Source organism: Staurois parvus, unplaced genomic scaffold (assembly GCF_062004578.1).
Source record: "Staurois parvus isolate SC_StPar_1 unplaced genomic scaffold, SC_StPar_1.0 ptg000575l, whole genome shotgun sequence".
Lineage (NCBI taxonomy): Eukaryota > Metazoa > Chordata > Amphibia > Anura > Ranidae > Staurois > Staurois parvus.
The window spans coordinates 1,807,162-1,830,523 of NW_028318371.1; the positions used below are offsets into that span (position 1 = coordinate 1,807,162).

At 44.5% G+C, this 23,362-nt stretch overlaps 1 pseudogene; it reads left to right on the forward strand.

Moving 5' to 3' along the window:
* Positions 1-10,898: 10,898 nt before the first annotated feature.
* LOC149450316 (E3 ubiquitin-protein ligase TRIM39-like) lies at positions 10,899-22,593 on the forward strand (annotated as a pseudogene).
* Positions 22,594-23,362: the final 769 nt, after the last annotated feature.

The following is a 23,362-nucleotide window of genomic DNA, read 5'->3' on the forward strand; positions in this document are numbered from 1 at the left end:
GATGTGCGTTGATAAGGCTGCACTGATAGGCGGCATTGATAGATGGCACTGATGGACGGCACTGCTGGTCAGCACTGATAGGTGGCCCTGATGGGCACAGGTGGGTGGTACTGATGGGCACAGGTGGGTGGAACTGCTAGGCACAGGTGGGTGGAACTGCTGGGTGGCACAGGTGGGTGGCACTGATGGGCACAGGTGGGCGGCACTGAATGGGTACAGGTGGGAGGCACTGAATGGGTACAGGTGGGCAGCAATGCTGGGCACAGTTGAGTGGCACAGGTGGGTGGCACTGCTGGGCACTGATCATCAGGGCATTGATCATCAGTGCCCTGATGATCAGTGCCGATCACTTCTCTGACAATTGCCGGTTATCGGAAATACTTTCCTCACTCTGTGACAGCATGAGGAAAGTGCAGCCAATAACCGGCAATTGTATTTACCCGGAGATCTGCTGTGTCATTGGACACAGCTGATCACATGGTAAAAGGTCGCTGTGATTGGCTGTTTACCAATATCCCGTGATCAGCTGTGTCTGTATAACACAGAGATCACTGGCGGCGCCGGGTGCGCGCTGCTGAGGGTGCGCAGGGGGCGTGTTCTGGAATGACATCCATGGACATCGTCCCAGAACCAGACAACCACGCTGTAGCCCTCCTTCAGCTATAGTGCAGTAGGGAACTGGTTAAGTTGCTGTCATTTCCAACATTACAATCTAAACACAAATCATGAAAGTAGGTTTTTATATTAAAAAGTCTATTTAAACCAATAAATTAGGATTTTTATCTTGGAAATACACATTTAATTACATGGTGGTAACAGGACCCTACTTTTTAGAGCGTATAAAAAGCTCAATCTCAGTGTTTTCTGATCATACAAAGCTAAGCAGGCAATAACCTCCCAGCAGGATGTAGGAACCTTACATGAAGACCTCCATAAAATAAAGGGGTGGCCAACTACACGGCAAATGAGGTTTAATGTTGAGAAATGTACAGTAATGCACTTTGGGGTCCAAAAATATGAAAGCAAGTTACTCGCTGGGAGGAGAGCCATTGGGGGATTCCGGGATGGAAAAGGATCTGGGGGTCTTAGTAGATCACAGGCTCAGCAATGGCATGCAATGCCAAGCTGCAGCAAGCAAAGCCAGCAGAATATTAGCGTGCATTAAACATGGAATCTCCTCCAGAGATAGGACTATAATTCTACCACTTTATAAAACTCTGGTTTGGCCACATCTGGAGTGTGCCGTCCAGTTCTGGTCACCAGTCCTCAGGAAGGATGTGCTGGAACTGGAGAGAGTCCCGAGAAGGGAAGCAAAGCTAATAAGGGGACTGGAGGACCTCAATTATGAGGAACGACTATAAACACAAAATGTATTCTCCCTGAAGAAGAGACACTTGAGAGGAGATATGAGAGCGATATACAAATACCTCCATGGTGATGTAATGTACCTGATGGAGGAGCCTGGAGTGCGGGGGAAGGCCTCTCTTATAGCCCCGGTTCAGGAGCCCCTGGTAAGGTGAAAGGAACGCCAGATCATGGGGTGGAAGGAGTGCCTGAAAGTCTCTCGCTGGTTGATGCTGATGTGTCATCAGGAGAGCAGGACCCCAGGACCGGATAGGCTGCAGATGAACTGGAACTGATGCTGACACAGGATGGCAGAGGCAGCTGAAGGACAGGCACAAGGCAGGGTCAGATGGTCCGGGTCGGCAACTTTCAAGCAGATGAAGCGGCAGGCAGAAGCGTAGTCAGAAGTCAAGCCAGAGTCGGTAACAGCAGATGGTATATGACAGGAGGAGCAGGCAGAGACATACAGTAATTCAAGAACAGGCCAAGGGTCAGTACAGGCGGCAATCAGAGCAGAATCAGGGGCAGACCGGGTCAGTAACAGAAGATCAGGCAGTAACTGGTATCAGGAACACAGGAATGCAATAGACCAAATGGCACCGACAGGCTGTAATAGTGCAGTCCCTGTGGAAACAAAGCAAATTTGTGTTCGCGTATGTGCGTGCATTATCCCGCGCGCGCACTGTTTTGTGTGCATGCCTACGCATTTGCAGAGTTCTTTAAATTCATGTGCCTGCACACATGGGGATTCCTTTCCTGACAGGAGATTTCAGGGTCATGGGTAAGGGGGTACCAGCAGTCCTCCTGTATGGGGCCCAGGCCAGCAGAGGAGCCCATGCAGCTGGGTGAATCTGATGTGGGCAGGGAGAGCACTCAGAACAATGGGGGGGGGGGGCAATTACTGGAACTGATCCCCTGTATGGCTCTCTTTGCAGCAGCTGAAAGCTGGCTTCTTCTCCTCTCCCTCCTGCCATTTTTCAGCCATAGCAGAGAGAGCCATACAGGGGATCGGTTTCAGTAAATAACCCCCCCGCTGCATGCATCACCCTCACTGTGCACCACACATTTTCCCCTGTTGCCCAGGCCCCCTTGTGTGCCTCCACCCCCACAGCGCTCCCCTCCTCTCAGGCATCAGCAAGCACACAATAGGATCTTTCAGGATAGAGAGTGGGGGAAGGGTCCAGTAAATATGGCACATTTATCAGCCCCTTCCTTTCCTGCATGAACACAAGGAGTGAATGGCACCAATTGTGTTCATTCATAACTGAAGCATAGAAAACGTTTTTTTTTTTTTGGGGGGGGGGGACCTGTCGGGTTGGCTGTATGGGGCCCAATGGTTTCTAACAGCAGTCCTAGGCGATTCCAGCATAGGGGGAAAACGATCCAGGTTCTGGGGGCTTAAGAAGACACATGGCCCCTCCATGAAACTGGAGAAGTGGTGAAACCTTAAACTGCAATGGGGGTTCTTTACTGGTAAAGCTGTAAGGATGTAGAACTCCCTTCCACAATCGGTGGTGTCAGTGGGAAGTATAAATAGTTTAAAAAAACCTATTAGTTCCGACCTCTCTTTTTTCACACCTGTCATACCACCTTATCATTCATTCTTCACCAACCAAATAGAGCACTTACCTTCACACAGATATGACTAACCTCAATTATATCATACACTTAAGTTATGAATACGTAAGCCATGATGTCGACAACATCTAGTGCCTTCCATACCCTAATCTTCATACCACTCCATCATAAATAAATGCTGATATTCAAGACGTGATAACATACACCTACACAGGGGCGGACTGACAACTCATGGGGCCCCCGGGCAATAGGGGATCATGGGGCCCCTGTGTCCTTGCCCAAACTCAAAAAAGCCTATGAAAAAGGTACCAGGGGTATCTCATGGGGCCCCCTACTGACCCCGGGCCCTCGGGCAGTGCCCGAGTTTCCAGATGGTCAGTCCACCCCTGCACCTACATTGATGTATCCACTTTCCTCTGCGTATCCACTGGTTTGCAGTGTATGCTTGATGTACTTTTCTACTCCACATTGCCTTGTATTACAGTTTACAATAAGTCCCATCTGCGAAACGGGAGACAACATGTCATGTCTATGTTCTGACTGTGATCTATAGCTGTATATGCTCTATATGCTATCTTGTCTATTCTCATATTAATAAAGTATTTTTGGAATAAAAAAACCTATGAGATGGGTGAATGTAGTATACAGGGATATGGGACATGATATGGACATACACACACGCATACACACCCACACAGGTTCAACTGGATGGACTGGAGTCTTTATTCAACCTTACCATCTATGTAACTATGTAAACAAACTGCATTTTTTCTTATTGTGCAATGTTAGTTTAAAAATAAATCATGTTCCTGCACATGAAATGTGCGCCTTTTATGCTTCAATTTGTCCTTTTTAAAATGACACCAAAATTATGATTCTGGTACAAAGCATTGCAAAGTTATTAATAAATGAAATAAAATGGTTTTTGTTTTTTTTTCAATTTTGTGCTATTTTTAAATGGGAATAAGTAAATATAAGTTGAATGAGTAAAAAAAATAAACAAAACAAAAAGTTTCCATATTAGCAGTTAATTAAAAAAAAATTAGCAGGAAAATAATGGTTGAAGAGAGAAGGAGACTATGGAGGTAATTAGTGCTGATTAGAGTACACTAAGGGTTAATAAGGGGTTAAACGGAGAAATATTTTATTAAAAATAAAAAAACTTTTTTTTTTATTGTCAGGTTGCTTTAATTGACATCATCTGCAGATGTACCCTCACCGGCCACTTTATTAGGTACATCTGTTCAATTGCTTGGTAACACAAATTGCTAATCAGCCAATCACATGGCAGCAACTCAATGCATGTAGGCATCTAGACATGGTAAAGACAACTTGCTGAAGTTCAAGCCGAGCATCAGAATGGGGACGAAAGGGGATTTAAATGACTTTGAATGTGGCATGGGTGTTGGTGCCAGACGGGCTGGTCTGAGTATTTCAAAAACTGCTGATCTCCTTAGATTTTCACACACAACCATCTCTAGGGTTTACAGAGAATGGTCCAAAAAAGAGAAAATATCCAGTGAGTGGCAGTTGTGTGGAGGAAAATGCCTTGTTGAGGTCAGAGGAGAATGGGCAGACTGGTTCAGCTGTGACATTCAGATGGTAGGGTCACATGGTGTAAACAAAATGAAAGCATGGATCCATCCTGCCTTGTATTATTGGTTGAGGCTAGTGGTGGTGTAATGGTGGGGGGGGGGGGGTATTTTCTTGGCACTAGTAAGGTGGACCTAATAAAGAAGCCTGTAACTGTATGTTCATCCCTTTGATCTGCAGATGAATAAACAGAAAGATACAAATGTAACAATCTGTTACTTTGTATGTTTGTATAATCAGGGCCTGGAGATGTATTATTTATAAACACTGTCAGATTGCTTTTATTGACAGCTACAGCCGCCGCCTTGTTCTCTGAGTATACTGCGTCTTTGTAGCAAGAGATGCCATGTAACAATTTTATAGAACACTAAAGTAATATTAGCAAATAAATGTTACCATTGACCTGCTAAATGTTAACACACATTTCTCTAAAACTTCTCATCTATTTAAGCTCGGGTTCATACTGATGCGGTGCGACATATCGCATGTATTTCTCGCAGGAACTGCACCGCATTCATGTGCAAATCAGATGCAAATTCTGTGTGCTGCGATTTGAGCCATACGTTTTGTATGGCTCAAATTGCACCGCATCCACACCAAAAAGGTGCAGGACCCTTTTTTGTCCGCACTAGAATCAGATCGCATGGGTATTCACACCCATACAATCCGATTCTGCACATCACACTGCGTTTTGCAAACCAATTTCAGGGTGTTGGTAACTTAACATACACACCTTCAGTGGTTTGCATGAGCGGGGTGTGATTCTGATGGCTGCAAATTCCACAACGCATCAGTGTAAACCCAGGATTAATCAGGGGTGTCCAACCTGAGGCCCATGGTGGTTATGAACACGGCCCAACACAAAATCTGACATTCTCTTAAAATTTTTTTATTTTTTTTTTATTTTTTGGTAAAAATGCATTTGCACTTAGTGAACACATGCAGCTGAAGAAATATTTGAGTCTCTTTAATGGAATTTTATAAGTTTCATCTTCCCGAAGAAAAATCTCCCACTCTTCACAATCACACCTTATTCATCTCATCAGTTTTCGGCAGCACCTATATTTGTGAGAATTATTTTCAAGGATGAAGAACACGAAGGGCAAAATTAGAATCCAAATATCAGAGGAGCATGTTGAGAATTCATTTAGAATTGCAACTACATCCATCCAACCAGCTATTGATGAGTTAGTTTATCAAAAACAGTGACAAATATGGCATTCATTTTATATTGCACCCTTTTATTTTTGTAATAAAAAATATTTTTTAGAAAATTCAGTTTTTTATTCTTTCTACAATTATATTACTCATGTAGGTTTATTATCTATATCAGTGATCATTAACTTGTGATCTGCCAGACTTTTTCTGCTCATCGGCGATCCTTATTGTTGGTGTATATTATATGTGACTGAAGACAGTTCCTCTCCTTCCAATGTGGCCCAGGAAGGTCAAAAAGTTGTTCACCCCTGATATAAATGTATACTATGTACCTAACAGGGTTCATTTTAACCAGATTTTGGATCAATTTTAAACCGTTGTTCTTAGTGTGACTGTCTAGGGAGAAGCCCCTCTCGGGGTATTTGTATGACAAGGTATAAAACCTCGGATGTATCAGGTCCTGCTCATTGATAATGAAAACAGATAGACGGCTCCAGGTGAGTATGTGAATCATCCGCTCCTCTGGTCATCAACAGGTGCAGGTCCGATCCGTGACCACAACATCAAGTAAAGGCAATAAAACTTGATCGCACTGCGACAATGTACCAGATAAAACTTCCATTGATTAGAATCTTCATATAAAAGCATGGATCACAACTCCAACATACAGACAGAGGACACTTAACGTGTTTCACAAAAACATGTGCTTAATCATAGCTAACATGTACTGATCGGAAGGAAGCCTAAACAATCAAAAAGACAGCCGACTTCAGGAATCCACATCCTCCCATTTAGAAACGATCTTAAAAACCATCAGCGGCAGTCAAATTTGCTTCCAAAACAAAATACACAAATAACAAAGAAATGCAATTACAATGAAATAAGAACCACTGATAAATGAATGTCAGAATAGATAAAATGTCAGTCTGACCCATGTGATTCACACAGGAACCGCACCGCATTCCTCTGCAAATCACATGTAAATTCTGTGCGGGGCAGTTTGAGCCATACGTTTTGTATGCTTCAATATCGCATCGTATCCACACCAAAAAGGTGCAGGACCCTTTTGTTTGTCCGCACTAGAATCAGATCGCATGAGTATTCACACACATACAATCCGATTCTGCACATCGCACTGCATTTTGAGAACCAATTTTGGGGTGTTGGTAACTTAACATGCACACCCGCAGCACTTCTCATGACTGGAATTCTCACAGAAGCCGATGGCGCACCACATCAGTGTGAACCCAGGATAAAGGTGATAGTAGGTGTGATCAAGATGTAACATATTCATCAAAAGAGGAAAAATTGTCAAAAAAAGTGTAAATTCTGTATAAAATTGTATTCTATTTTGTATGATGTTCCTGTGTATTGTACACTGCACTCATTGTGCACGCGGCACTAATAATGTTTTCATTACATGTTTGCAATATTTCGAATCAGGCCTGGACTGGCGAAAAAAATAGGCCCGGGCATTTTGGACTGAGCAGCCCAAAGCCCGGGGACCCTTTCCTCGGAGCCCAGTGGTGGGACGCAAGAGCGACCTTCTGCAACCCTGGTAGTGTCAGTAGTTTTATATTTAATTTTTTTACAGAATAAAAGAAGTCAAGGCCTTATCTAGCTGGTCTGATGTGGGGGTGTAGTAAAAAAGGTCAGGGGGGCAGGGGATGGGAGGTCAGTAGGACAGTGTAAATAAACAGAAATCAGTAGGGCAGAGTACAGTTGGTTAGCAGGGCGGTGTCAGATGTGTGGATGTGGGAACTGAATGATTTTTTGTTCAATCTGCTGGTTAAAAAGAACTTCACTAAAACCAACAGTTGAGACAATGAACACCTTGATCCGGTCTATGTACAGCATACTGGATAAAGTACATGGGTCAGGAGGAAGCAAAAAAAGAAAAATGTATAGAATGTAGCAGTCAGGATGAGCGCCATGTTCACATCAGAGTTCCCCTTTATATCAAAGTCAACAGTATTCCCCTACACATCAGAGTCCCCTTTACATCAGAGCCAAGCAGAGTGCCCCTTTACATCAGAGCTAAACAGAGTGCCCCCCTACAGCAGCGTGCCCCCTAACATCAGAGCCAAGCAGAGTGCCCCCTTACATCCGAACCAAGCAGAGTGCCCCCTTACAGCAGCGTGCCCCCTAACATCAGAGCCAAGCAGAGTGCCCCCTTACAGCAGAGTGCCCCCTTACAGCCGAACCAAGCAGAGTGCCTCCTTATAGCAGTGTGCCCCCTTACAGCAGAGTGCCCCCCCTACATCAGAGCCAAGCAGAGTGCCCCCTTACATCAGAGCCAGGCAGAGTGCCCCTTTCACCACTGGCAGGTGTCTGGCAGGAAAAGGCTTTAAAAAAATCCCCTTGTTGCTGGATCTTAACTGCGAATGCACAGTTCCAGAGCCAGCCAATCAGGGAACTGCCAGGTTTGGCTGAAACTCCTGCGGTGGAGCGAGTGAATATAAGCCATGCCTGATAAGTGCCATGATGTCACTGTACAGGGGCACACCCGGACCCGCCCACACCCTGAGGCCAAGCCTGGCAATTCTCTAATAGGACGGCTCCATACTGAGCATGTGCAGTTCAGAGCTGATGACAAGGGGATTTTTAGGGCTCTTTTCTCCGGTCCGCCTTTATGGACAGGAGAAAAGTGTCTGTTTTTCTACAAACCATCAGTAAATTTACAGATGGCTGACAACACGTGGCCACTGTGATTCTTTGTTTCGTTTCGTGGCCATGACAAAAATGATCCCCTCTGTTGCATTCTGTGGGCACAGTGCCTGATAACCGTGTTCTAGTCCAGTGAATGGGGCTGCTCTGTAAGCACCTCACAACTGCAGGCAATGTATACGGCTGCGGTGTGCTAATGTGGCGTTCCAGGGGTTAACCCCTTCCTGTCCTCCCTATATCAGTAATACTGCTACAGGGCGCCACGGGAGCGCAAAATCACGTGTATGTATACCTGATTCTGCAGTTCCGGGTAGGGGGTGCATGTGACCTACCTGCACCGCTATTCACAGCCTCGGCTGTCAATCACCGGGTCCCGGAAGGTGATTACTTGCCAGTACCCGGTGATCGAGGAGAATTACTGATGAAGGGAGAGAACTGTAAGTAAACAATACAGATCTCTCCCGTCGGCTCCTGCACACTGCTTTGTATGGCTCTGCATAGCAGCACGCGTACACTGAAACACACCCAGCACATAGTTAACCCTTTGATCGTCTCATGTTAACTCCTTCCTGCCCAGTGCCATTAGCACAGCATCAGTACTTTTTATTAGCACTGATCACTGTATTGGTGTCACTGGGGTGTCAATGGCAGTTAGTCAGTTCCCCCCAGTGTCATAATGCCCACCGTAGTCCTGCTGATCGCCGACATTACTAGTAAAAAATTATTTAGCAAAGAAATGTCACAGAATATATTTTGGCCTAAATTTATGATGACATTTTTTTTTTTATTTTTTTTTTTACTGGACATGTTTAATAGCAAAAAGTAAAAAAAATAGTTTTTTTTCTCAAAATTGTCGGATTGTTTTTGTTTATAGCGCAAAAAATTAAAAATGCACAGGCGATCAAATATCACCGAAAGAAAACTCTATTTCTGGGGGAAAAAAGGACATAAATTTAATTTGGGTGCAGCATTGCATGACCGCACAATTGTCAGTTAAAGTAACACAGCGCCAAAACACAAAAAATAGCCTGGTCAGGAAGGGGGGGATCCTCAGGAGGGCGAGGGGTTAAAGAAGGTGGTGAGGAGGAGATACAACACCTCCTTGCTGCCTGCCAAATGCTCTCTGAAGAGTGATCTGAACACAGATTGCTCTTCAGAGACCAAAGCTAGTGTGAAGGAGCTCTTAAAGGGATTGTGGGCAGGAGGGGGTTAAACAGAAGCATGGCAGACGTGTGAGTTAAATATCTATCAGTTTCTCCAACTAGCAGTCGGTCAGCCATCCGCAATAGTACTTCAGGTGTCCCTAGACATGAAATCATGTCTGCAAATCCTTCTAGAACAGGGAGGGGGAGAAGGGAGGAAGATGGGGACAGGTCAGTCATAGAGCAGGGCTCACTCACCCCAAGCTGGGATCTGAAGACTCAGACAGAGTCATCCATCATGCAGAGAGGGTGGAGCTTCCAGGGGCTGGGTTTCATATCTCCCGCCCACATTCCCTTTCTGAGGCACTGCACTGGCTGTGTGTGGGCGGGGCAGACAGGGGGAGAGGGGCAGGATCAGCTGAAGCAGATCAAGTCCTGTCTCCTCTCCTGTCTATGCAGAGGGGAGGGGGGAGGAGAGCTCGTTACCTGGAGTCTGGGACACAGAGACTTGGCAGATGCAGCCAGCTGCCCCTACAGATTGCTTCCCTGACCAATGGTTTGGCAACCCTGCTTGGGCACAGTATTCATGGGGAGTTGCCTGGGTGGGCGCAGCTGAAATCTGGGGGGGCATAACCCACCCCAGCACCCCCCTAGATCCGGCCATGGTTCATACCCATGTGATCTGATTCAAGCAAATGCAATATGTTCTGCAACCTGCTTTTGGGGAGTTGTTAAAGCGGAGTTCCAGCTGAACAAAAAAATAAAAGTCAGAAGATACAAAAACTGGAGCTTCTGACCTATAAAATACAGACACTTACCTGTCCTTAGGTCCAGCGGTGTCCTCACCACGGCTGCTTTTCTTCTCTCGGGGAGAGAGGGGGGTGGAGAACAACTTCTGCTTTCGAATGCCTAGGTGATCACAGCAGAAGTGGGAGCGGGTACCTGTCAATTTCGGGTACCCGCTCCCCCCGCTCCCCAAAGGTGCCAATCCTTAATGGGGAACGAGGGACAAAGGCTTAAAGCGGAACTTCCCCTTTTGGGTGGAGCTCCGCTTTAACTTTTAGTTGACACCTGCAGTAGATGGCATGAACACAGTGGGATTGCTATGTGGTGGGGAAATGCAGCGATTCCTGTGCGTTTGTGTGTGAACTCAGCCTTAACCACAAAATACAACAAACAGAGACATGCCAATAGCATTTCACGCTGCGATATATAACCCAGTTTTATGTCTTGTCTGCAGATGTAATTTACTATTTATAATCAAAATGACATATAAAAAAACAGATCAGATCACAAATGTCGGAATATATTCCTTTAATTTATAAACATTTGCTTTATCCACAAACTTCCTAAAGATAAAACTACAACACCAGCTCAGCCCCGCCCTGTGCTGAGAAATGTGAGACGAACTTTAGATTTTCCATGTCGGAGACTTTTTCATTTCATTTCTCTCTTCTGCTGTCAGCGATGGCGTCTGCCGATCTGAGAGAAGAGCTGGACTGTTCCATCTGTCTGAACATTTATACTGATTCTGTAATGCTGAGATGTGGACACAACTTCTGCCGGGTCTGTATTGATCGATCGTTGGATACACAGGAGGGGTCTGGAGGTTATTCCTGTCCTCAGTGCAGAGAAGAGTTCCAGGATCGGCCTGCATTGCACAGGAACATTGCACTACATAACATAGTGGAGACCTTCCAGTCTACTCAGCCAGATGAGAAGAAGACTGAAATCTTCTGTACTTACTGCATTCACTCTCCTGTACCCGCTGTTAGATCCTGTCTGCATTGTGAAGCTTCTCTGTGTGATAATCACCTGAGAATCCACAGCAAGTCACCAGAACATGTCCTAACTGACCCCACTACTTCCATGGAGAACAGAAAATGTGCCATCCATAGGGAGCTTCTTAAATATTACTGTGCTGCAGATGCCGCCTGTATCTGTGTGTCCTGCAGGCTGGATGGAGAACACCAGGGACACAAGGTGGAGACTCTGGATGAGGCTTCTGAGAAGAAGAAACAGAAACTGAGAAACGTTCTGCAGAAACTGATGACAGAGACAGAGAAGACGGAGAAAAGAGTCCAGAGTCTGCAGGAACGTAAGGGAAGAGTACAAGAAAAATCAGCTGGTCTAACAGGTCTAACAATTTTTTATTTATTTTTTTTATTTATATTCTAATGTTTCTATTTTTATTTTATTTTTTTTTTACCAAAAAAAACGTTTATTGAGAAAGTGCATAAGAATACAAAAGAAAAACAAATGATGGTCATATACAACATTTGGCAATGCATGTTGGGAGAACGTAGGAATATTCTTACAAAGAACCACATATGGAGCATGGATGTGCCAGTCTACGACGGGGTAAGTCTGTAATACTCAGGCAGTCTAGTAGTGCGCATGGGAATGTTATTGCATCGGACCTTCTTAGTATGTAATTCTCATTATAGCGCCGCAGAAAGAGGAAGGGTAGATGCAGCACAACCGTTGAGGATGAAGCTAGTGTTTTACTGGAGTGATGGTGCCTGTAAGTACGCTTAGATTGTCATGAGGGTCGCTAATGTAAGCAATGTAAGTATGACAATGGCATGCCTAATGTTCTCTAAAGAGGAACCCAGTGGTTAACTGGGAGTGTAACAAGAAGGAAAGAAAAAAGAAAAGGAGAACAAGAAAAGAGAGAAAGAAAAAAAAAAAAAAACGGGGGGGGGGGGGAAGCTGGGTTTGTATTGTCGTCAACACCAAGGGTCTTTTATGGGTGGATTTGAGCAAAAGTCTATTAACCGGAACCGGTAGGTGGGGATAGAGCCCTGAAGGTGGGGAAGTCACCTACCGTATGATCTAAAGTGTGGAGGAACATACAATGGAGGTTAGTAATCAATCAGGCGTGTTGGTTGGATGGTTCATAAAGGACCGGTACGTAGAAGTGGTTTTAAAGTGATTCCAGCAGGCCCAAGCATGGGAGAATTTAGTGGGGGAATCGAGTGCGGTCGCAATCAGTTCTTCCATTTCCGCAATTTTACCCACACAGATCAGCCAATCGCGTATGGAGGGAGGGCGGGTGGAGCCCCAAAGAGTGGGAAGACAGAGTCTGGCTGCGTTGACCATATGCATGGCTAAAGATTTGAGGTATTGTCCCCTGGGCAGAAAGGAGTGATGGAGAAGAAACTGTTCTGGAGAGAAAGCTAGGGACAAGGTGGTCACAGACACTACAAGCCGGTGGACCTCCTGCCAAAATGGTTGGATACTGGGACAAGACCACCAAATGTGGAGAAAGGACCCATCCGAGGTTCCACATCTCCAACAGCTGTTGGGGACGGAAGGATTGAAACAAGAGATTCTCGACGGAGTTCGGTACCATCTCAAAGCAGTTTTTTATCCATTTTCCTGAGTGGAGACATTGAGGGAGCATTTATGAGTATGCATAAATATCAGGTCCAAGTCGGCGTCCACTAAGCTGTTTCCCAAGTCTCTGTTCCAAGCACGGCAGGAGGGTAAAGAATTATAATCCCTACTCTCAACAAGGAGAGGGTAAATCTCCGAGATCAAATGTTTGCGCGGTTCAGCTCTAGAGCATAGGGATTCAAAAGGAGTGAGGGGATGAGTCCAGTTATGGAGCAGTTTGTGTGAGAGCAGGAAGTGTCTTATCTGCAGAAAGGCCCAGAAAGGAAAATCTCGACTATCTAAGCTGTCAAGCAGTTCGCGGAACGATATTACTTTTCCATCGCGGATAAAGTGTTTAACCAAGATCTGGTCATGTGGCCAATGCTCAGATAAGAATGACTTGTGCATGCCTGGGGGGAAGTCAGGATTGAGACGAATGGAGGTTAAGGAGTTCGGTGACTCAGAAATAGATACCGTTTTACAGTTCAGGCGGAGAATATTTAAGCTGGGCCCCACTAAAGGGTGGGTGAGGAGCTCTTGAGGTGTATGCTTTGGCAGTAACCATGGAATCGATGTCAGGGGTGAGGGTGAGAAGGCATTTTCTAGGCAGACCCAGTCTTTAGAGGTAGAATGAACATGCCAGTCCACTATGCGTGTAAGGTGGCATGCCCAGTAGTACCGTTGAAGGTCAGGGAGCCCAATTCCACCTCTAAGTTTGGGGAGAGTCAGTTGAGAAAAAGCAATACGTGGACGCTTATGGTTCCATAGGAATTGTGAGCAGAATTTTTTACAAGATGTAAAAAAAGCAGCAGGTATGTGGATTGGCAGCGTTTGAAAAAGATAGAGAAGGCGTGGGAGTATATTCATTTTGATTATTGCTGCCCTTCCAAACCAAGAGAAACAAGGACAATGCCATTTGTGGAGGTCCTCTTGAAGAGAACGTAGAGCGGGAAGGAAGTTTTTTGCATAGAGGTCATCGAGGTTGCGGGTAAGTTGTACGCCGAGATATGAAAGGGAATCCTTTTCCCAATGAAACGGGAAATGAGATTCACAGAAAGAGACGAGTTCTGGAGGCAGGGATATGTTAAGGGCGAAAGATTTGGAGAAGTTGATTTTAAAGTTTGACAAGAATCGAAAGAGGGCAAATTCTTTTAACAGATTAGGCAAAGTGGTGTGTGGATCAGCAAGCAAGAGAAGGATGTCGTCTGCGTAAGCAGCGAGCTTGTATTCCTTGTTCAATACCCTGATCCCTTTGATGTCAGAATTCGAGCGGATTTTGCGCAATTGGGGCTCGAGGGATAGGACAAACAAGAGTGGGGAAAGGGGGCAACCCTGACGTGTTCCGTTTCCTAAGTAAAACGAGTTGGACAGATGTCCATTGACCCGGACTCGAGCGGTGGGGCCTGTGTACAGGGTCATGATGAAGTTGAGCATCTTCTCACCCAAACCCAGTGACATCAGAGACGCTTGCAGATAGTCCCATGCAATTCTATCAAAGGCCTTCTCTGCATCCAGGGAAAGGAAAAAACCAGAAGTGTTAGATTTGCGCAACCAATGGTGAAGGTTAAGGGCCTTAATGGTATTGTACCTTGCTTCCCTTCCCGGTATGAATCCAACCTGATCTAAATTGATCAAGGTGGGAAGCAGGGGGAGAAGTCTATTAGCCAAGATCTTTGCAAATAACTTAATGTCCACATTCAGCAGGGAGATGGGTCTGTAGTTGGATACCTGCGTGTTATCTTTATCACCCTTGGGGATAACCGTTATATGGGCCTCCAAAAGACGATGTTGAGGTAGGGGGGATTTGGAGAAAGTATTAAACGCCAAAAGAAGGGGGGTACCTAAGATATCCAAGAAGGATTTATAATAGGCTGCGGAGAAGCCATCGGGACCCGGACTCTTACCAGGTTTTGTCTGTTTCAAAGCACACTGCAGCTCATTCAGGGTCAGATCCGCTTCCAGAGAGTTGGCCAAGTCTTCCGAGAGAGCCGACGGACCGTGGAGCTGGAGAAATTCAGAAATCAAAGAGGCCCTGGATTCGTCAGTGTGCGGCGGTGGGCGTTCAGGAGGAAGGTTATATAAGGATCTATAAAAATGTTCAAAATGGGCAGCAATATCAGGATTAGATGTGGCCATGGTGCCATCGGGACCTCTAATTTTATGTACCGTCATACTGGATCGTTTTTCGCGGAGAGCTCTAGCAAGGAACTTTCCGCTCTTGTTAGCAAATTCATAGTATAGTTTTTGAGAGAGAATGAACCGTTTCTTAACCACCTTCCCCAATTCTGTAAGAAGCTGTGAACGTGTACACGTAAGTTCGGATAGGGTCGACGCAGCCAGAGACTGCTTATGTGCCCTCTCTAATGAATGGATCTTATCTGTGAGGCGTCTCAAACGCTCTTGTCTATCTTTTTTACGCTTCGATGCAGCTGCTATGAGGACGCCCCGAATGACACACTTATGAGCCTCCCACTGCGTGAGTGGGGAGGTATCAGGGGAGCAATTGAAGGAAAAGTATTCAACCAGATTGGTGCGGATCTCTTGTTCGATTGCAGAGTCTGCGAGAAGGGAGGCGTCTAGGCGCCAATATTTCGAGCGTGTGTATGTATCTGGGAACTGTAAATCATGGTGATGGGATGGTGATCGGAAAGAACCATCGGTTCTATAGAAGCGGCGTGGAGTAGCAGGAGATCTGATTGCGACAGAAAAAGTCTATCCTGGAGTACTTATTATGCGGTGCGGAATAAAATGTGTAATCTTTCACCGTGGGGTAGAGAGTTCTCCAGGAATCGTGCAGTTGTAAGTGTTGTAATTGTATGTTTATTTGTTTGAGGGCCTTAAACAGTAAAAAGGAGCTTCCGGAGGAGGAGTCTAGCAGAGGATATAGTGGGACATTCAAATCGCCCCCTAAGATCAGAACACCTGAATGGAAAGCAGCTAGGGTGGTAGTTATTGAGCGTGTGAAAGAGACCTGCTTGGTATTAGGGGCGTATACATTAGCAAATGTGACGGGTCTATTGGCGAATGAACCCTTTATGAATAAGTACCTGCCTTCAGGATCAGCAAGGGAGTCTGACATAGTAAAGGGAAGATGTCTAGCGAGTAAAATAGCTGCCCCTTTCGACTTGGCCAGAGGGTTAGTGGCATGGCGGACTATGGGAAAGTGGAAATTAAAAAGCTTGGGAATAGAGTCCTGACGAAAGTGCGTCTCTTGAAGGAAGACAACATCTGCCTTTTGTTTATGTAGATAGGAGAGCAACATGGAGCGCTTTTCGGGTGTCTTCAGACCCTTGGTGTTGAGTGAGAGGATTTCTATTTTTATTTTTATTATTATTTTTTCCGATATTTGAATATTCCCAACTCCTTCCCAGATCATATGGTCCCTCTACCACAACATCGTGATCATATCTATGCATCATCCCCCCGCTGCTTCATAAATAATTAATAATTCCATTCCCCGTACCTACATTTATATATATGTATATACAGTTATGTTCAAAATAATAGCAGTGTGTTGAAAAAAGTGACTAAAGCTCAAAATCCTTCTAATAGCTTTTATTTCCATCCACACAAATGCATTGGGAACACGACACATTCTATTCCAAATCAAAACATGAAGAAAAATACATCAAATTTGTGTTGTTCCTCTAAAAAAATTGAAGAAAAGTGAATATTAGACGGTTTAAAAAAAATCGCAGTGTTTGTATTCTTCTTTACAAACTCAAACATTCACTATATAAACTGAGAAATGTTTGAAGATTTTGCTTTCCTTTGAATGAATTCATGAATATTTGGTTGTAGTCGCACTATTTCTGAGAACTGCTGTACATCTGTGTTGCATGGAGTCACCCAACTTCTGGCCCCTGTGATCAGGTATTCCAGCCCAGGATGATTGGACCACATTCCACAGTTCTTCTCTATTTCTTGGTTTTGCCTCAGAAATTGCATTTTTGATGTCACCCCACAAGTTTTCTATGGGATCAAGATCCGGGGACTGGGCTGGCCACTCCATAACGTCAATCTTGTTGGTCTGGAACCAAGATGTTGCACATTTACTGGTGTGTTTGGGGTCGTTGTCTTGTTGGAACACCCATTTCAAGGGCATTTCCTCTTCAGCATAAGGCAGCATGACCTCTTCAAGTATTCTGATGTATTTAAACTGCTCCATGATCCCTGGTATGCGATAAATAGGCCCAACACCGTAGTATGAGAAACATCCCCATATCATGACGCTTGCACCACCATGCTTCACTGTCTTCACAGTGTACTGTGTCTTGAATTCAGTGTTTGGGGGTCGTCTGACAAACTGTCTCCGGCCACTAGACCCAAAAAAAACAATCTTACTTTCATCAGTCCACAAAATGTTGCACCATTTCTCTTTAGGCCAGTCAATGTGCTCTTTGGCAGATTGTAACTTCTTCAGCACACGTCTTTTTTCCAACAGTGGGACTTTGCGGGGACTTCTTGCAGATAGCTTGGCTTCACATCGGCGTCTTCTAATTGTAACAGTCCTCACAGGGAACGTCACACCTTCTTTCATCTTCCTGGAGCTGATTGTTGGCTGAGTCCGCGCCATTTTGGCTATTCTTCTATCCATTCCAGTGGTAGTTTTTTCACTTTCTTCCACGTCTTTCAGGTTTTGGTTGCCATTTTAAAGCATTCGTGATCATTTTAGCTGAGCAGCTGATCATTTTCTGCACTTCTTTATATGTTTTCCCCTCTCCAATCAACTTTTTAATCAAGGTACGCTGTTCTTCTGAACAATGTCTGGAACGACCCATTTTCCTCAGAATTTCACAGAGAAATGCACTGTAACCGGCATGTACAACATTTGCTGCCTTCCTTCCTTAAATAAGGGCAATATTTGCCACCTGTTTTTCAAAGAATGAATGAGCTCACTATTAGAACGCCACGCGGCTATTATTTTGAACATGCCCCTTTCAATGAGTGATTCAATGACACAGAATCAGCAGCATGCATGTCATGACTGTTGGGTCTGTTGGATTTCTATTACTCTACTACACCTGCTAGGAAATTATTTGCCATGTAGAAATATGATTTCTACCAAAAACAGTGATTGATCCGGTTAGTGATGTCTGACTGCTATTATTTTGAACACAACTGTATATATATATATTATTATTACCTTATTAATACCTTGTCATCCAGTCCTCTTCGCCTCTTCTCTACTTTTCACTGTCTACTTTCTCCACCTCCACCCCCACCCAGTACCTCACTCACTGCTCATGAGATTGCAAATCATTTCAAAAACAAGATTGACGCAATTCGTAGGGGCATCGCCACTGCACAGACATCCATCCCACTTAGCATACCTTATACTAAACCTCCCTCAACACTTTCCTCTTTTGACCTTGCTACTACCGAAGAGGTCACTAAGGTTTTCTCAGAAGCTCATCTCACTACCTGCCCCCTGGATCCTGTCCCCTCACAACTACTGCGGTCACCCTCCTCTTCCATCCTATGCTCCCTCACTCACATCTTCAATCTTTCCCTCTCTACTGGTGCCTTCCCCTCCCCTCTAAAGCATGCGCACATCACTCCCATACTTAAAAAAATCTACCTGGACCCATCTCCCTGCTGCCATTTACCTCTAAACTCCTAGAACACTTAGTCTACAATCGCCTGAGCTCCCACCTCACCGACAACAACCTTCTTGACCCCTTACAGTCTGGCTTTCGCTCACTACACTCCATTGAAACTGCCCTACTAAAACTCATTAATGATCTACTAACTGCTAAAACCAATGGCCACTACTCCGTACTCATCCCAACCAATGGCCGCTACTCCGTACTCATCCCAACCAATGGCCACTACTCCGTACTCATCCCAACCAATGACCACTACTCCATACTCTTACTACTTGACCTCTCTGTGGCTTTTGATACGGTTGACCATCCCCTCCTCCTCAAAAAACTCCGCTCTTTTGGCCTCAGAGACTCTGCTCTCTCCTGGTTCTCCTCCTACCTATCGCAGCGCTCCTTCAGTGTTACCTATATAAAGCGGCCTCCTCCTCTTCACTCCCTCTTTCTGTAAGGGTCCCTCAAGGTTCTGTCCAAGTCCCTTCTCTTCTCCATCTACACCTCCTCCCTTGGTCACTTGATAAACTCCCATGGCTTTAAGTACCATCTCTATGCTGATGACACACAAATCTATCTTTCTCACCTCACCTCACCCCTTCAGTCTCCTCTCGCATTACTAACCTACTATGTGACATATCGGCATGGATGTCACTCCACTTCCTCAAACTCAATCTTTCCAAAACTGAGCTCTTAGTATTCCCTCCAGCCCGTGCCCCCTCCCCTGACTTCTCCATCAAGATCAGTAACACAATCATCAGTGCCTCCCCTCATGTCAGGGTACTAGGTGTAATCCTAGACTCCCATCTGTCCTTCCAGCCCCAAATCCAATCCCTGTCCAAATCTTGTAGACTTCACCTCCGCAACATCTCCAAGATACGCCCGTTCCTAACCTCGGAAACCACTAAGCAACTTATCCACTCTCTTGTTATATCTCGCCTTGACTATTGTAACTCCCTCCTCATTGGCCTACCTCATCGCAGGCTATCCCCTCTTCAGTCTATCATGAATACTGCTGCCAGACTCATCCACCTCACTAACCGCTCTGTATCTGCCACCCCTCTCTGCCAATCCCTCCACTGACCTCCACTCAGTGTCCTCCACCCCTCTCTGCCAATCCCTCCACTGACCTCCACTCAGTGTCCTCCATCCCTCTCTGCCAATCCCTCCACTGACCTCCACTCAGTGTCCTCCACCCCTCTCTGCCAATCCCTCCACTGACCTCCACTCAGTGTACTCCACCCCTCTCTGCCAATCCCTCCACTGACCTCCACTAGGTGTCCTCCACCCCTCTCTGCCAATCCCTCCACTGGCCTCCATTCAGTGTCCTCCACCCTTCTCTGCCAATCCATCCACAGGCTTCCCATCGCCCAATGGATAAAATTCAAAATATTAACAATGAACGTATAAAGCCATTTATAACTCTGCCCCAAATTACATCACCGATCTTGTCTCTAAATATTACCCACACCGTCCTCTCCACTCCTCGCAAGACCAACTCTCTAGCTCCCTTGTCTCCTCCTCCCATGCTGGTCTCCAGGACTTCTCCCTGGGGCTTTCCTCATCCTCTGGAACTCTCTACCCCAATTTATCAGACTATCGCCTACTCTGCTCACTTTTAGGCGATCTCTGAAAATCTATCTCTTCAGGGAAGCCTATCCTGCCCTCATCTAATGCTGGAATCTTCTACTTTTCCAACCAGTCCATCCCCCACAGTTACTACCTTTTGTATCACTAGCCCCTCCCTCCTAGATTGTAAGATCCAAGGAGCAGGGCCCTCAAATCCCTCTTGTATTGAACTGTATTGATGCTGTATTGTAAAGCGCTGAACAAACTATTGGCGCTATATAAATCCTGTGTAATAATAATAATAATACTTTTCTTTTTCTTTTTATATTTGTAATATTGTCATTATTCTACAGTATTTGATTATCATCATTACCATTACCATGGTTATACTGCATTTTTTACTCACCTAATTATTTTATATACCACTGTTGCAAGGTGCTCTTCACATCCTATGCCACTAGCTAAATTTATGAGCCATCTCACCAAGCATACACCATTGTGTGCAACATAGCTAATTTTACATATATATTTTTTTAATTTTAATTCTTATTTTTTAATTTTCAATTAATTTTTATTAATTTTTCATTTATTTATTTATTTTTATTTATTTACCTATTTTTTATTTTTCATTTTTATATTTCATTGATTATTTTTTAAATTTCGTAATTTTGTAATTTTTTAATTTTACAGTTTATTATTTTTTAATTTACCAATGTATATATATTTCATGTATATTAATTTTATTTTAGTTTTTATTTTATAATTTTTTTATAATTTTTTGTGTATGTGGATGTATGTGTATGTGTATATAATATATATATATATATATATATATATATATATTATATACACATACATTTTATATATTTTATTTTTTACATATATATAATTACATTTGATTTTACATTATTATTTTTCATTTTGGCCATTTCTATTTTTATTCACATTTTATAAATATTGATAACCAAATGTCTTTTTTCCTTGTTCTTTTCTTTTCATTTCCTCTGTTTTCCATTTTCCCGTTTCATTTTTTTCCATACCATTTTATTTTCATTATTAATAACTTCTTATTTTTTCATCCATTTACAATTTTAATTCTCTTCCCGTACTCTTTTAACCACACAGTGTCACCTTACAACAATGGTATAATCACATTATTGCTGAAACAATTGGTTAATTAATTTCCAATCAGCCCCTCTGTGGATTAACTCGGTATATATACAACTATCGGACTCCCACCTCCCCCGGCTTGATAAAGGAGCGCACTTCCGCCTCTCCAGGCCAGCGCATGCTCCGAAATGCGTCGCAGTGCACCTTGGGTAACTGACGTCATCACGCCCACATCGGCGCTGTGTTCCAGCGTGCGTTCCACCCGGCTTTGAGGAGGACGTGCACGCCGGCCGGCTCCACAGCTGTCCCCCTCCAGCCACCACGCTGCTCCAGCGGAACGCTGACACATTGTTACCGATGACAGCTCAGTGACACCGATGACAACCCCCTCCTGTCCCATGTTACACCACACCACTTTATTTCATGCATTACTTGTACCTCATACATGGGAGGGTTCCTACTTCTCATCTTCATTAAAGTGTTATGCTGCACTTAGAGGCGCTTCTTCTCCTTCTCTCATCCTAACAGAGAGAGTCACTGCCCTGTTCATAGAGCTCAGGAGACAACTGGAGGACCTGGAGAAGAGAGTCCTGAGGGAGATCGCCAGCCAGGAAGAGCGGCTTTCATGTCCATTGTCTGAGATGATCCATCAACTGGAGATAAAGAAGAAGGATCTGTCCAGGAAGATGGGGGACATTGAGGAGCTGTGTAACATGACCGACCCCCTGACTGTCCTCCAGGAATCAGACACAGGGGACTTGTGTGATACTGAGGAGGGAGATGATGAGGACAGAGAGAGACATGATAGACTCCTCCATGATGGAGGGGATCTGGATGTGGCTGGAATCTCACACACATTACACACAGGGATATCTGATATGATAAAAGGGGGAAATGTATGCTTCAATATACAGGAAGCTTCAGACTTATTACTGGATGTGAACACAGCTCAGAATAATCTACAGATATCAGATGACATGAAAACTGCATCCTGGTCAGATAGATGGCAGAATCGTCCAGAAACACCAGAGAGATTTCAGATCTATAGCCAGGTATTAAGCAGTCGGAGTTTTTCCTCGGGGCGACATTACTGGGAAGTGGTAGTCAGTGAGGGGGAAAAGTGCGAAGTCGGAATGTGTTATCCCAGTATAGAAAGGGGAGGATTGCAGTCAGGGATTGGATTTAATAACAAGTCCTGGAGTTTGAGGAAGTATAACAGTGAGTGTGATCTATTACATGATAATAAACCAATCCCCATATCTCCCGATACCCCCCCTGATAAAGTCAGGATCTATGTGGATGATGAGGCCGGGCAGCTGTCCTTTTATGATCTGTGTGACCCCATCAGATAGCTCCACACCTTCACCACCACCTTCACTGAGCCCCTCCATGTCGGATTGTATGTAAGAGAAGGTCGTGTAAAGATCTCTGGGGGGGTCAGGAGACGTGTAAAATGATCATATGACAGGAAATCTGACCTGAATCTGGTGAAATCTGCTGAGAAATGTGAATCTGGTTCATAGGATGACACCGTTTGTAGAGATAATATATTTCTTCAATCGGTAGATCTGGTAGATCTCAGCCGAGGAGAGTGTCCTCCATCACTTCCACACCCAACAAGGCAAGATTTGGGGGGGGGGAGCAATCCACTCACATTGTATCCAGGCAGACCCTCGCATTACATACAGTAGTTGCTGGTAGATCCGAAACAGATTGTATATTGTATGGTCAGCTTTAGGGGTCCAGGTTAGGGGTTATGCTAGGGTTGGGGGTCATGCTGAGGTTGGGGGTTATGTTATGGTTAGGGGTTATGTAACTTTAGCTCCCGCCCCCTGTTTTCTGAACTTTTGGACAAGCTGTATAAATTCTGCACTTTGAACAGATGTAGAGAAGAGAAGACTGCAGATACACAGGTACAACTTATGTAGGAGGATTTGTTTCCTCTCTGTGTATCTCCTGAGGCCAGTCACTGCACTGGGTATAGGTAAGGGTTTACAACCCCTTTGAAGATTTAATCATGAGTCAGTTTTATGGCCCTTTTACCCGTCTGACTGCTGAACAGCAGAGATTATGCTGGATGGTTATTCACTGTTATAAATAAGTCATCTAGAAAGGTGAAAATATTTTATTCTGTAAAGTGGTTATAAGGGAAGGACATTCTGTACCTCAAAGCCGTATTAAACCCAAAGGGAAACATTTGTTATATTGCAGCTTACCAATTCTTAG